Genomic DNA, 15,292 nt, shown 5'->3' on the forward strand with positions numbered 1-15,292 from the left:
TTCCGTATAATGCGAGCGAACAGAGTTTTACGCCGCAGCATCACGGTGCTTCATAATTCGTGACATACACTGTCGCTTAGCGAACTTACCCATCATCTGCTCACATTGCAGACTTTAATTGTCACGGATATTAGGGACCAATGTTCTCAGCTTACTTAATTTACTTGAAAAGTTGTTTTGAGAAAACAAAAGGCGCATTGATTATATCGGATTTCGGCGGACCCCTCCACTATGCCACGAGGGAAGGAAGGAAAGTCGGCGTAAACGTATTTAGAAAAAGCTGCCGTAGTGGAGGGCTCCAGAAAATTTTTGGAATAACCTTGGGATCTACGACGTGCGATGACATCCAACACCACACGGGCGCCTTTTGCGTTTCCCCTCCATCGAAACGCTGCCGCAGTGGCCGAGTTTGAACACAGGGAGTACCCGGGTATACTCCGCCTCAGCAGCCCAGTGGCCTAGCCACTCAGCCACCACAGGGGGTTCTTAAATTACTTCAAGAAGCTGGAACAGATGGTAACGCATAAAGAGAGGGCGGCGCTAACCCCCTACGGTGCCATTAGTGCCAAGATGACTAGTACAAAAAAAGATCCAAGATTAACGAATGGCTGCTTGAACTAGAGTTCAAGTTTCTTTAAAGGCAATTTGTTTTGTATTCCTAGGTACCTTGTCCTTCAATACGTTGCAGGATAGCTGTCTCTGAGCTTTAGTTTTCCGGCAGTAGCCGCCATCATAGGACCGGTGAGAATCATGTTATATATATAGGAAGTTCGTTTTTTCCAAATAGGTACTCTATAATTTTGATGCTTACTTGAGCAGTGGGATATAAGCAGGCGTCACTGAAATCGCTGCCACTGAAATTTTCATTCAATAGGTGGTTGTGTATACGTGCCAGGCCATCGCTTTCAATGTAGTGGAAGTATATTAACTGTATGAACTGCACAAAACTAAAAAATTGTTTTTTAATGAGCATGATGGCGCGCACGGCGCACTCCGTATGTAGGAAAATGAATGGACAGCTCGTAGAAAGGGCAGTGTTGAGAGCTTGAAGGGTGCAAAAGGTCGCCCATAGGTGCAATACATTATTTTAGGAGGCACGACAGTCAACACGTGTCCTTTTTAGATATGCTCAAACAGCCGCTTTAAAAATGCTTTGGGTTTCTTCTTGGAATAGAAGTACGCAGTCTAACATCGCGAGATATATTTGGATCTGTTGTTTCTAACGGGAGTGCGATTAAGAGCGAGCATCTATTTGTTAAAACGCAGATCAAACGCGCAACAAAAATTACCGACGATTACGTTACTTCCTAATGCGAAATTTGAGCGCAGCAAATAAGCTGTTTCACCTTTTCGATAGATTGAGGCAAAGAAATCGAGCAACACATGTATGCGCTATCACAGAATTTTTTTTTTATTTTTCACACGTATTCGCAATTTCGGCTCGGGCGGTGCACATATACAGATCCGCCGCCACCGATCTGGCTCTCTGATTGCCACCGCACAGGGGTTGCATTGGAGGAGGAGCGAAGAAAGGAATTAAGTTCGAGCCGGCGCTTTGACAACCGGAGACTCGCAGGAAGAGGGGGGAGGGGGGCGGCGTGTACACCCAGCGGCAAACGATGGGGGCAGAAGCGCGCGCAGCAAGCGGACAACACGATAAAGGGAGGAGGGAAGAGATAGCAGCGACTGACTGATGCCGCTGACGCCGATAGCGCTGGGGGGATGAAAGGGGGGCGGAGCTGGTTACGAGGCCGACGACAACGCCGACGCCGACGACGACGCGAAACCCAGGAACGGACGCCAAAGAGCTGCGCTCTAAAATTTAGGAATTGAGAAGGATATCTAATATTTAGTGTGGAACACTTGTTCCCATAGCTCACAAACATGTAGATATTATGTTGAGGGGTGAATGCTTATCAGGGCCTTACTTTTTCCGAATTTCGAACTTTATCATTCATTCCTGCAGCCGAAACAAGCGTCACGATACTTTTTGCAGCATAAGAGTAAGCACTTATTGAAAAAAAAAACTGCTCCGCATATCCAGTGCATTATTGCTAATAATATGTTGGCCAATAAAGCTGGTTACTTGTAACCGAGCACTGACACAGGGCTCACTTAAAATGCAAAACATTTTTTAGCGGGTTAATGACATCCTAGTCGAAATCAAGAGGAAGAAATGGCCTTGGGCAGGGCACTTAATGCGAAGGGAAGATAACCGCTGGTGTTTAAAGGTAACGGAGTGGATTCCAAGGGAAGACAAACGTAGCAGGGGATGGCAGAAAGCTAAGGGAGCGGTTGAGATTAAGAAGTTTTCGGAGACGCGATGGGCGTAGCGGGCAAACGAGAGGGTCAATAGGAGAGACATGGGAGAGGTTGTAGTACAGTGGTTGTAGTAAGGCTGATGATGATGAACCGAATAATGTATAAGAATATTATCTCGATTTGTTCTTGCTATTTGAAAATGGAACTAGTCCTAGAGTCTTTGTGTGTACTGCATAGAAATGTTTCATATGCCGTGCGCCACAACGAGCTAAAATGCTTCAAAAGAGAGGCCTGGGATTATATCGGTCTTATAGAATGTTTCTGGGCAGAAATCATCCCTGGCGTATACGTTTCTCCTACTATACCCTCATAAATTGGCTTTTTAATTCTAGGGTACACTGGTGGTATAAAAGGAGCAATGCACTCAAGAGAAAAACATTGGCTGGCATCTGATTGCACATAATAAGGCTGCATGCAGTAGGTATTTGAGGCGTTGCGTCTTTTTTTCTTCATCGTAGTGAAATCCGGCATGCAGGTCAATTTCGAAGAATATTATGCGCACTGAACAATGACTAAAAGGGCGCTGTGTGCTTGTCTATAAGATCAGCGGGTTTCAATACAAGGGTTCTTAATTGACATTTCTCCCACCGTATTCTTCGAAGGAGACGAAGCAGTGGAGGACTCCTGTTGGAGTCAGTTACACGCGGCTTTTCTTCTTATTCTTGGCTCACGGGATGACAGTCGCCTGCATAATTCCATGCTCGTGTAAACCCCCAAAATATTCCTAATTGTTCTGCTCAGTGTGTCCTGCGGTGAAGCGCATTGACGTAAACAGAAAGGTCTGAAAATATTGATCGCATCGTGCGAAGCTTACGTCCCACACGATAGGGACTTTATAGGCAGGTGTCAGGCCATGACGTCATGGAGATGCGGTGGCGCTCGCGTCAGCAGTCACTTTCGTAGTGTAGGCAAAAAGGCGGTATCGTGCGCCTTAGGTATGCTACGCTTGCGAGCTTTTGAACGGTGGAGCGGGTAGTTGACCTGCAGGGTTGAAAAAAGGCAGTGGCATAAGATTCTACACGTTTATCGCAGTTAGATAGTCGCCGGAGCGATGGGCAGCGGCTGTGGAGCGGGAAGAGTTCGGGGACGGATGTGCTGCGCGGCTGGTATTGCATTTCTACATCGAATTATGATAGTTTGTGTCTCTTAATCCACATCATTATTCTTCAGTCACGTGGCGAACAGTGCTAGAATCAACGCCTGCAACTCGTTCTCTGCCGGGTTATCATCATGAGAAGTTGAAGCGTGATATTCCGCTTGCGTGTCATCGTAAGTTTTCAGATGGCAATCACCCGTACTACCTCCCGGGCATCTCTTCACGCAAAAAAAAAGGCACAACAGCTGGCGCCAGTTGCATTCAGCGTTCCTAGCTGGTCCCAAAGCGCGAAATTTGAAGCAACACTTCACTCTGGTAGTAGGAACGTAGGACACGATGTTTTTTTATTTTCATTTTTCACGGGCTTCAACCAGTGCGTATTTTCAACACCTGTCCTAGAAAACGATAAAACAACGCTAAGATCTCAGCAAAATCATATAGTGTTGCTTCACTTTATTACCTGAATTCTACCATTGCAGGTTGACCAGAACCTAGTGAAAACAAGTAATACCAGAGCAAAAGGCACTGATAAGCAGAATGAGGTGCGCACTCGATTGCAAATGTTAAAACACTCAGAATTACTTATAACATTTAGCTCATGCGGAGCAAACGTAAATTTCGTTGGAAGCTGGAGGAACGGCTGACACGCTTCGGCGGGAACTTTCAGTCCACTGGCTCCCAGATATGATGCGCGCACTGGCTACGTGCCCAACGGCGGAAGAGAAAAGCAGTTTTCCTTCATAAGCGCTCGCCGCCTTTTTATCTCGCGAGAGATGACGTAGTTCTATCTGAAACGCGTCATGAAGTAGCTGGAACCTGTGTTCCACACAACTCGAGGAAAAATGATAAGCTGGCTATTCCAGTAATGTCGAGGTGTTCCATACAAGTTGCACTTATAAAGGAGAAAAAGGGGCTGAAAAAGGCGTGTTCAATTTAAAAAACGCTGAAATGAAGCTCGTTTCAGACAAAATAAGCTGAACGGAGGCTTTAAATGGAACTTATATGGAACTAAAAAAGTTTATGCAGAACCGAGATTTAGAGCCCAGAGCGGGTATAGCCAGTACTACTACACAATGTGCTTTAGAAACAGTAGGTGAACTTCAAAGTTTTCTGTTAGGGAATGCTGTGCCGAATGCCGCGCTGCCGCTAGCGAAGTTCAGCGGATGGTCACGAAATGTTAATTTTAATGAAGGCTGCCTGAAACGAAATAAACACACTAGGCTTATTTCTAGAAGGAATGATCAAGCGTTCAGGAGAGCCTTACAGGCAGCTCAGTTATAATTCTGGATACTCCACTCAGCCCTTCTGAAAAGAGAGCGGTGTTGTTCAACTGAAGTTCGACATTCAGTATTGCCATAGTTGGAAATGGGGTTATTTTGTGTGTTTTCCCGAATTTTTTCTTGTATAGATGCCTACTGGACGGTAGGGGCTTAACCACTATAGTATGTCTTGGAGAAATGTTTGTAATTTTTTTAAAGAGGTTTTTTTCTTCTGCCTCAGCCTGAGGCTGTTATCTCTTAGAGATTGTTATGTCTTGCACCTGTAACAACGTCAAAATGACATGCGCCAAATTCTTGAGAAAACACCCTGATACCCGCAGCTCATACTCATGTTGTACCTCTCATCTGCAGTGCCTACGAAAAGCTCCGAGGAGTCGGACTTTGCGAGCGAAAATTTCTACTTCTCTACCGTAATGATGTGCTCTAGCACGCAAGCTATACTTAAGTGCTTCATAAATCGCTTCCATATCTAGGAGTTTTGTTGTGCTCTCATCAGCTGAACAGAAGCTCATTTTCATTGCATACAACGACGTCTTGGCGAGGATTTCACAAATGTACTTTTTCGTGTGAGAAATTCATTGAGATAATAATCAGTGTGCAGATATTGTCGTCAAAGGACGCGTAGCGGCGACGTTTCATGTGACTGAAGGCAGCTGTAAGCGAAACGCTTACCAACAGCCGTATGCGTGCTTTGCACGTGATTTTCTGGACGTAGAAATAGCGCAAATGTCATGGACATTGACTGCCCCGAGATTGTTCTCCATTTTTCTCAGGATGTCGTTTTAAGTGGAATGCAACTTGGCATTTTCATTTTTATGCTAAGAAGGCAAACTGACATCAGTTGACCTTTGTACTCAACTGATCTGATATTATGCGGGAATGTAAACTGGCGACACATTTTGTTATCCATGTTCCCTTCATGCCCTTTGGAAAGCATGTTCCGAAGGTCTACTATTTTTGTCAGCTCAACGCGCGAGCTTTTTTGTGCTGCTTTGCCTCTGAGCAGAGCGCATCTGAGGATTTTCTCGACGTAGGGTTCCGCCAGGACGCACAGCTTATTGAAGTGCGATGAAGCTTCACGACTACCATAACCTGATTGTTCTACTGTGCGGTGAGTCACTGTAATCTGTGGCGGGGTTCGTTTTTTAGTTCCCTTTATGTGATTAGCTCGGCGCATCCAGCTTTTCCTCTCACAACGCCTACAAGCCGGCGTCAGATTTTCTGCAGAACGTAAGTCTTAACGCTATCGCGCAGAAATATTTCTGAAGTTCCCAGCAGCAGAAGTCCGATTTATACAAATTTCTTCCCAAGCTTTTTCAAACAGATATTTATTTATTTATGTACATACTGCAGACCATGGCTAGGTCCAAGCAGGACGGGCACTGTACAGACTGAGTAAATCAGAAAAATCACATGGCAACAAAAAGTCACATGGCGAAAAAAAAGAAAAGAAAAAGAAACATGCATACAATTACAAAGCATGGCTGATGTCAAGTATGTCAGTGTTGGTCCGTGTGGGGCACAGAGTTCCAGTCCGCTATTGTGCGCGGAAAAAAAGAAAATTTGAACAGATTTGTGCGTGCGAAATATGGTGCTAACAGGCTGGTGTGATAGTGGCGTGTGCTTCTTGCGGGCTGAAGGAAAAGATATAATGACGAGTCAAGTCCCAACTTACGGTTGAGCAAGAGGGAAAGAAAATCTAAACGAGTACCTTGTCGACGACACTCAAGGCGGGGAATACCATGAAATTGCATTATTTCGGAGGGTGAATCAGATTTGGAAAATTTAGAGAACACAAACCTAACTGCCTTCCTTTGTATTTTTTCAATCTTCTTTATGTTGGATGCCATATGCGGATCCCAGACTACACACGCGTATTCGAGTTTTGGCCTGATCAAAGATAGATAACTAAGAATCTTTACATTGGGAGGGGAATTCCGAAGTTTATGTCTCAGGAAACATAGTTTTCTGAACGCAGATGAACAGATGTTGTTAATGTGGGCGTTCCATGACAGATCATGAGTGATTGTCACACCCAAGTACTTCATCGAAGTGACTTCCTTAAGCGGGGATGAACCAAGAATTGTTTTATCGGATTTCTTTTACGAGTAATGCAGAGAGAAACAGTCTTCTCCGGATTTAAAGCCATTCCCCAACGACTGCACCAGTTCACTATATTAGTGAGGCTATTATTCAGGTCTATTTGATGACGAACACTGGAGATTTCGCGAAATAACACACAGTCATCAGCATATAGTCTAATCTGAACACGGGGCAAAACTTCATTGACAATATCGTTAATGTACAGTAAAAGCAGTAAAGGCCCCAGGACGCTTCCTTGGGGCACACCAGATGTGACAGGAAGAGAGCCGGATTGTTGTTCACCAAGAGCAACGTATTGTTTTCGGTTATTCAAATAATCACTTATCCAAGAAATAAGAATACGCGGGAGGCGAATGGAATGTAGTTTTAATATTAGGCTGCTGTGGGGGACTATGTCAAACGCCTTGCTAAAATCTAGAAAGATTGCATCAATCATTAATATCTGATATCTAATATCTAACACTTATAATATGACGCAAAACTTGTACGTCTGCTCCAGCATCAGATACTTGGCATCTGGAACCGCAGGACTAGAAAGAACCAAATGGTGGTGGACGTAAATCAAGCAGGTGCATAATCGCGATAAGCAAAAGCGGCGTCTTCGCATCCTTGCAGTAACGCTGTCTGTACCAGCAGCAAAGCGTTCTGACTAAAAAGGATCAAAAACTCTGCTCAGAGACTGAAAGGGCATGACAAAGATGACGTGTACTGCAAAGAAAGAAGTGTCAAGTCCAGTGGCGTGGCTTTGAGATTAAGCTGAATAACGCACAAATTCTTACTCTCACGGAGGCAGATATATGAAACGTCGTGCAGAGTTTTTCATTTCGGAATTGCACAGTATTGGCTCCCAGGCCTTGACTACAACAGCCCACCTAATAACTATGATCCCTCTCGCAGGACTCCAGTTGCTGGATGCTTTTATTACAGGTAGGAAACAAATATAATCTTCCTTGATATCACAAAATCCAAAACACGTTTTTTTTCCTTGCTAACCAAGTGATTTAAGTTGAATGAAGGTTACGAGCAGATCTAGGAGAAGAAAACTGCATCAATGCCTGCCTTTTTTTTCTATCTTTCTGTGATTGTGCGAAACAGTATGCAGATACGATATCACGAATACCTTTCTACGCAATGTAAGGCGAGGCAGCAGAACCTCAGTGCCTCATTCGCCGGTCCTTTGCAAGAGGTTTTCAGATGGTATATTGAGAAGACAGACAGAAAATAGAGCAATTGGGGAGAGACAGAGACCTGCAGCCGTAAGACAGCTAGGTGTAAAAGTTCAGGCAGAAAACCTCATGAAACAAATTTTCTGATGACATTACAGTGCGAAATAGGATCCGTAGAAATTGAAAGCACACGACTGATGATGTATACATTCAGCTTACAACGATACACAGAAATACAAAAGGGATGTTCAAGTCTGTGAATAGAAGAGCAGTTTATAACACGTGCTGGCAGATTGAAAATTCGAAGAGAACAGTTGTTTTACAGTTGCCGCCTGAAAAGAAGGACATGGGATCAAAGCAACTAAGATGGCTAGCATGCGTCACAGCCCTTATGGGAGACCCTCGAAGGTTAAGAAGGGTAGCTTACCAATACCTCTGCAGAAGAAAGGTTATGAAACATGTATTTTTCAGGTATTAAACTTTGGGGCAGCAATGCTAGCAAGAAGGATTACAAGTCAATTGAAAGCAGTAGAGCAAACTATTACAAGGAAAGTCATATAGTATTAGCAATGAGGACGATAGGTTGATTATAGAGCGCACAGAAGGTAATTATGTCACGGCCGTAGATTTGGAGAAAAAAGAGGAGGAATTCTCTGCTCGGGCAAGACGCTGCTTGCCCTAACTGTTTGGCGGCGCATCTCCCACTCTCTTTACTGTATATATTTCCGTCGTGCAAATACATTACATTATTTGGTGGAGGTGTGGCCTCCCCTTAGTTCCAAAACCGAAATCCTCCACAGCCTTCATTTACCAAGCCCTCCTGGCATTTCGGACGACGGGGACGCTGAATTGACAACTGCGACCTCTACGGTCTTCATTTCACACCTGCGAGAACCCGGTACGTTTTCTGGTACAGACATCGCTGATGTCAAGGACTGAGTAAACATATATTAGCGTGTGAGCAGACACAACAATTAGGATCCACTTGACTGCTCATTGAAGTTATATTCTACCTTAAGGGCACAGCTCGCGTGTAGTATGATACCCACAAAGGGGAAATTGCAAGCTGGGATGTCCGCAGACAGAAGGTTCGCGACTTGTTCGGGAAACCAGTCGGTCACCAACTGGCTGCGAAGAAAGAGCTCCCCGTCCTATGTTACTCACTTTCAAGACGTCCTGAGTCTGTGCATTAAAGATGACGGCAGCAGGTCCAAAAGCATAAAAGTTGGATACGTCCTGAAACATCGTAGAGTACGCATTCTGCCCCCTCTTTTAAAAGATTTTCTCGATGGTTGATGCTATCAAGGAATGCCGATGCTTCAAACAGTCGAGGAGCTACCGCATTATGGAGCAGTTATACGCGGTTTCCAAATACGCCTCTCGCAGTACGAGGACGCAGCACCATCCAGCTCCAGCTGGCCACTTGATTGTTTAACGCGCAGGGTACATCGCGAACTCGAGGCCATGGCAACAGCTTTGCTGTAACCGCTGGCACCCGAGACCACTCCGGCTGTACCATCGTCAGAAATTCAGTGAGGAATTCGCTTATGTGGGGTTCAGTGTGTTACTCCCTGACTCCTCGTGATGTTCATCATACTCCACGCGTATTACATTCCGCCTACAATCACATCCTAGATGAATGGCGGACACCTGATGAGAGGCCAATCTATTTCGAATGCTGCGCCGTTGGTCATGTCTTGCGATTCTCCCAGAGCTCTTGGAGATATTCCTACCACGGCATGCCTATCGCCACCGACTTCCGTCGTTTCTGTCTCCATGGGTCCTAGTTTGTAACCACTTATAAACCAGTTCTTCTTCCATAAAGTGCCTTTTAACCCGCCGCGGTGGCTCAGTGGATACGGCGCTTGGCTGCTGTTCCGAAAGACGGGGGTGCGATCCCGGACGCGGAGGTTAAATTTCGGTGGAGGTGTTATTCTAGAGGCCCGTGTACTGTGGGATGTCAGCTCACGTTGAAGAACCCCAGGTGGTCGAAATTTCCGGAGCCCTTCACTACGGCGTCCCTAATAACCTCAGTCGCTTTGGGACGTTAAACCCCAATAAACCAAACCATAAAGTGCCTTTCATAAAGGTATACGTAAAACTTTTGCATACCGCAGGAAATGATTAGTGCTTCATTGTCTGAGAGTACTGGTTTTTAGAAGCCTTTAAGGTTCCAGATGCAAATGCAATACGTCTCTCATTCCCATGAGGCATTTTGTGCGAAAGGAGAGCTCCGAGTCCATGGCGGCCAGTGTCGCATTTTGGACGTACCTCTAAGTTCGGGGTACAGCACACAAGTACGGTTTCTGGTGCTATATTTTTCTTCGCTTGCTGAAATGCCACCTCTCACTCTTTTGTCCACTTCCATGGTGATGATTTCTCCAGAAGTGCATGCAGTGGTATCAGATGATTGGCACTGTCAGGAATAAATTTCCCATGAAAATTGACGACACCGAGTAACGATCTCAGCTCTGACGTGGACTTGGATATAGGGGCGTCCATCAAGACTGTAACCACAGCCAATTAATAAGTCCAAAAAGAATGGAAATTTCTGAAGTTAAGCTCGGAGCCCATACTCTCGCAGTCTTCTAAGCACTTGTGCGAGTTCTTATAAGCACTTGTGCGAGTTTTCTGCCTCAGCAGGGAGCAGAATGTCATCTTCAGCAGGATGGCATATTAGATTCCTTGGTCAGTTGTCCTCTTCCACACAGCTGGCGCAGCAGGGATGCCAGAAATCATGCTGTCGTACTAATACAAGCCTTCCTCTGTACTGATGGTCAAAAGCGGCTTCGACTCATCGTGGACTTTTATTTGTAGGTAAGCTTCTCTGATATATTTTTGAAAAATTTTTCCTCCAGATAACTTCGCAAAGATGACTTCAGTGCAGGGTAAGAAATAGTGATCCACAACTAAAGGAGGGTTGATTGTGATTCTGTTGTATCTGCATATACAGACAGACCCATTTGCTTTCGCCACTGGTAGAATGGGCATGACCCAATCACTGTGGTTCACTTTTATTAGGATGTCGACTGCTTCCAAACGTTCAAGCTCAGTGTTCACTTTCGTCTTCAAGGCATATGGCCCTTGCCGTGGTCTTCAGAAGTTGGGTCGAGCTCCATTTTGGAGATGTGTTTTCAATTTCATGTGCTATAGCTTTCCAACGTGGTAAATGAAGACGTCCTTGTAGTTTGTGAGGATCTTGTTCAGTTCGCCTGCTCGTTGCCCCAGTTGGTTGTCAGCGCTCAATGCACTGCTCAAGTCGAAAAGGTTGGAACAATAGATACAGTCTCTTCTGAAGATGAGCAGCTCCTGGAGTGTCTGTCGTACCCGAAAAGTATGAGGCTGGCCCGATGAAAGAAGTGATTGATTTACTGGCCTGAGTGCTAGAATGTAAGATGGCGTGCAGCAGAGAGGCGCGTAACGGCGGCGCAAGAAACGAGCTCCATTCGGCGGAACTTCGGCGTCATCGTCGTCGAAGGCAGGTGCTCCTCCTACTGCGTAAGGCCGCCGGTGCTGCTACAGTAGCCCCCCCCCCCCCCCCCCCCCCGCCCACACCTAGTGAAGGAGTCCGGTGAAGCTGGGAGCCGGAACGATACCTTCCGCTGCTGGGGAGTAGCAGGAAAAGATGGCGGAGGAGGGCAGCCGGCCGGTTGGGGCACAGAAACTATACATGTAGGCCCAGTGGGTTGGGCGTCGTCATTATCTTCCATGGCAGGTGCTGCTCGTACTGCGTAAGCACCTGCTACATGTCTACCTCATGCAGCTGCACAAGTTTCGTTGACTTCCTAATGTGCCATTGTATTTTGCAACTCCATTAGGGCCGAAGGTTAGACCAGTAATGTCCTTGAGCAGCATTGAAGTTCTCTCCAAACGAACATGAGAGAGATATCTTTCGTGTAGGATTTTGGCACCAGAGAATAATTGGGCCCAGTGTCCATCTCCATTTTTAATGTTCGCCCCTCAACATCTGTCTTTAGCTAGTTCAGACTGCTTTTGTTTCATTCGTAAGCATGTGCCAGAAGTTCAGATACTCCACTATCTTGTTCGATGGCGTGCACTTGACTTTTTTAAGGCTGCCTATTCTTATTGCATGTAGAGCTTGCTCTGCGTTGTGCCTTACTGCCGTCGCTTGATTTATTTTTACACGCTTTACTAATATGGGCAACCTTCTTGCAGTTATGACAAACATCCTCTAAAAACTTGCATTTCACCGGAGGATGCCCCTTGTGATCACATCGGTAACATCTACGACCTTCCTTCTCGACGTGCGCAACAGAAGCAGGGGCTTCTTCCTTGATTTTGAATTCAGCAATGTCCTTCATGGCGAGTTCGTGTGTTACAGCTTTTGAGGGCTTACTTTAGCGTAGCCTTTTTCGCTGTTAGCAGCGGCTGCAGTACTTGCAGGTAGCAGAGACAGCGCACAAATCTGCCCCGGAGTGTCTGGTCAAAGAAACGAGCCGAAAGTGCAGTTTTATGAGAAGCGGCGCACTTCTGCTATATACCCGTTAGCAGACTCGCATTCTCTTTGTAGCCTCTTGTAGAACCGAAGTTGCTCAGACATTTCAAGCGGTGCAGGTGAAAGTAATCCCCAGAGCACTTTTTGATGTCTGCGTACGTTTTTTCGAGGGTTTGCTTGGCGCGGTCAATTTGCGGAAGGATCGCATACGTTTTGCGCCCATGCTTGTAATTATAGCCGCAACTTTCTTCGCATCCGGCAATCCATTGAGCGCGAAGTATTCGTCCACCTTTTCAATAGACGACGACCAGTCTTCAACTGTGTCGTCAGAACTTTCGAGCTTACCGATTAGAGCTGCTTGAGCTGCCATTGTTCCGGGCACCCAAGCTTAGGGTGCGCGGAGGTGGGCCTGGCACTTCGCGTTTGTCGATGCTCTTCTTACCGTTGCCGGCTACTGTCGCTTGATGTCGCTATCTTAAGGGCGCACATGGGGCATTCTTGATCCGATCCTCATCGCCATTTCTTGTGTCTAGACCTCGTTTATTACACAACTGGGAGCTCAGTACAAGGTTTAGAAGCCATGCCACACGGTACACAGAGGTTTTAACGCGCCTACACTCAGACTTCTGTCCACAGTTGTGAACACATGCGTGGTACCCCGCTGCTTTAAGCACACAACAGCTTCAACACCGGAACTCTTTTTCTCGCCCCGAATGGATACCCGTCTCAATAAAAAAAATTATAGCATACAGCCTCTGGAAACGATACTGCTTTGATGGCCCGGCCAGAAAATCAGCCTTTGACGCTCCGCACATGACACAACTTGATCCACGTGCACGCGGACCGTGTACGTGTGACCACTTTGATTGACATCGAAGCAAGGGTGTCTTCCGCCCCACGTTGTTGCTTGTGCCGTGATCACGCCTGCCCCTGAATCGTTGTCCGTGTGACTGCTCGTGTGTCCACTGCCGGCCAACATACTTCCGTTATCTATAACGATTTCGCCCATGCCCCCATGCAGTCGTCCTAGGGATTGACTGTCTCTCTTAGCGTTCGGCATTCATCAATCGCGCTGCAAGTGTCATCTAGCTATCCCTCCTAATTTGACGACAACCCCTTGACCTCGTCGTCCTCTGCCTGCCCACTATCTGCTTTTTCCGTCGGGCACTATAAGCCGCGACTTACGTGTCCTCGTCTGCCCTGCCTGTCCCCAACGGCGACTACATCTTTCGATCCATTACGGACATTCTCCTCGCCAAACACCTTGCTGCTTCGCGTAAAGCCATCAATAGCGTCCAAAACCACACTTCCTTCTAGTTTTGAGCTGCACCCAGTATATCCAGCTGCCTCCTCCAGGAATGTCACTGGCGATACAAGGATAGAAATTCGGGCAAGTTGGTATGGCGTCATGGTGAATCTAGCCGAGTGACAGCCAGGGACATGGAAGCAGGCAAAACAAGCGCTGACTCGCACCTGAAGTTTATTGAACGGTTCAGGGATATATAGACATGTCAAGCCACACCACACACCACACAATAATAAGCATAAAGCACAACATGAGTCAAAAGTCGCCCCAAACATTACCCTTATCTAGATAGCCCAGTCCGCTGCATGTTGATGCGATTGACGGTACGCTCACACATTCGTCCCCTAGTCGTAAGATGTGTCTAGCCTGGATGCTCTTCTGGTTAATCTGCTCTGAACGTAAAGCCAAAATGCACGTTGCCGTATGGAAGGGGTCGCAGCTTTCACGTCTCTTGCAATGTACAGCGAAGTTAGAACCTCTATCAATATCAAAAAGACTTCTCGTGCTCCCGTAATCTTGCATTGATACATCTTCTAGTCTGAACCACATAAACCCGACCGCAAGGTAACGGTATTCTATAGCCGACATTTATTTCACAGAGCACATATAGATTGCCACCTTTCACTCGACAAGTGTGGTTTTCCCAAACCACATTCACTGATGTATTCTTAAGAATGGTATATTTTTGACCAGATCTCAAGGACTGAGAACGCCACTGTTACGTCATACTTTCTGGCCGCATTTTTCAAATTATGCGGCAATCTACGTACGTATGGTAACACAACCGGTCTTCTGATATCTCGCTGGCTGGCCCCGCCCTGATCCCGTCGGTCACAGCTTAACGGTTTCAGCTTCTTTAGCAATTTATCGCACGCTCTTGCAAGAATATGGTTGGGAAATACCGCGTTCATTAGCCTTAAAATCTGTCCTCGTAAAGTAGTCGTGATGCTGTGAAAGCATGACTCAGCAATACTGAGCGTAGTCTGGACAGTGTAATGTTTTCACAAGCTTCGAATCGTTGGACCCGGAGTCATGTAGCGGCTTGACACTCGTAGGTTAATATCGCCAGCTCACATTACCAATGCGGAACATCAAGGTAAGGTTCAGGAGCCGTAGCTCTTTTTGTTGGCACATTTGCGCCAAGCCATCGCTCGTTAAACAAACACAGAATATGCAGAGGTACTGGACTATCAAAACCTCTGTGAAAGACGAGAAAATCAACGACGTATCGAAATATCCCCCCCCCCCCCCCGCTATGAAAATTCTAGGCAATCGTTCTGTCCACCCTGTTTAAGAAAATATCGCTTAGCACATGAGCAAATTTCTAACAAAATACAGGCGCCATATTTTTGAACTTATACCGCACTACCATATCCCACAAACATGCTCTTAAAATAAAAGGAGGTAAGTTACCAAAAAAAAAAAACTGCTGGGGTTCCACAACAGCTCGTGAACGCAAGCTTGTCGCAGTGCTCAGAAATAGACATTCGCATGGTATTCATGACGTCTTCAAGCGGGATAGAATAAAAAAGTTCTTCTACGTCGATACAAGCCGCTAGACAA

The sequence above is a fragment of the Amblyomma mixtum genome, chromosome 2 (genome assembly GCF_055824585.1).
Source record: "Amblyomma mixtum isolate Tamu chromosome 2, ASM5582458v1, whole genome shotgun sequence".
NCBI lineage: Eukaryota > Metazoa > Arthropoda > Arachnida > Ixodida > Ixodidae > Amblyomma > Amblyomma mixtum.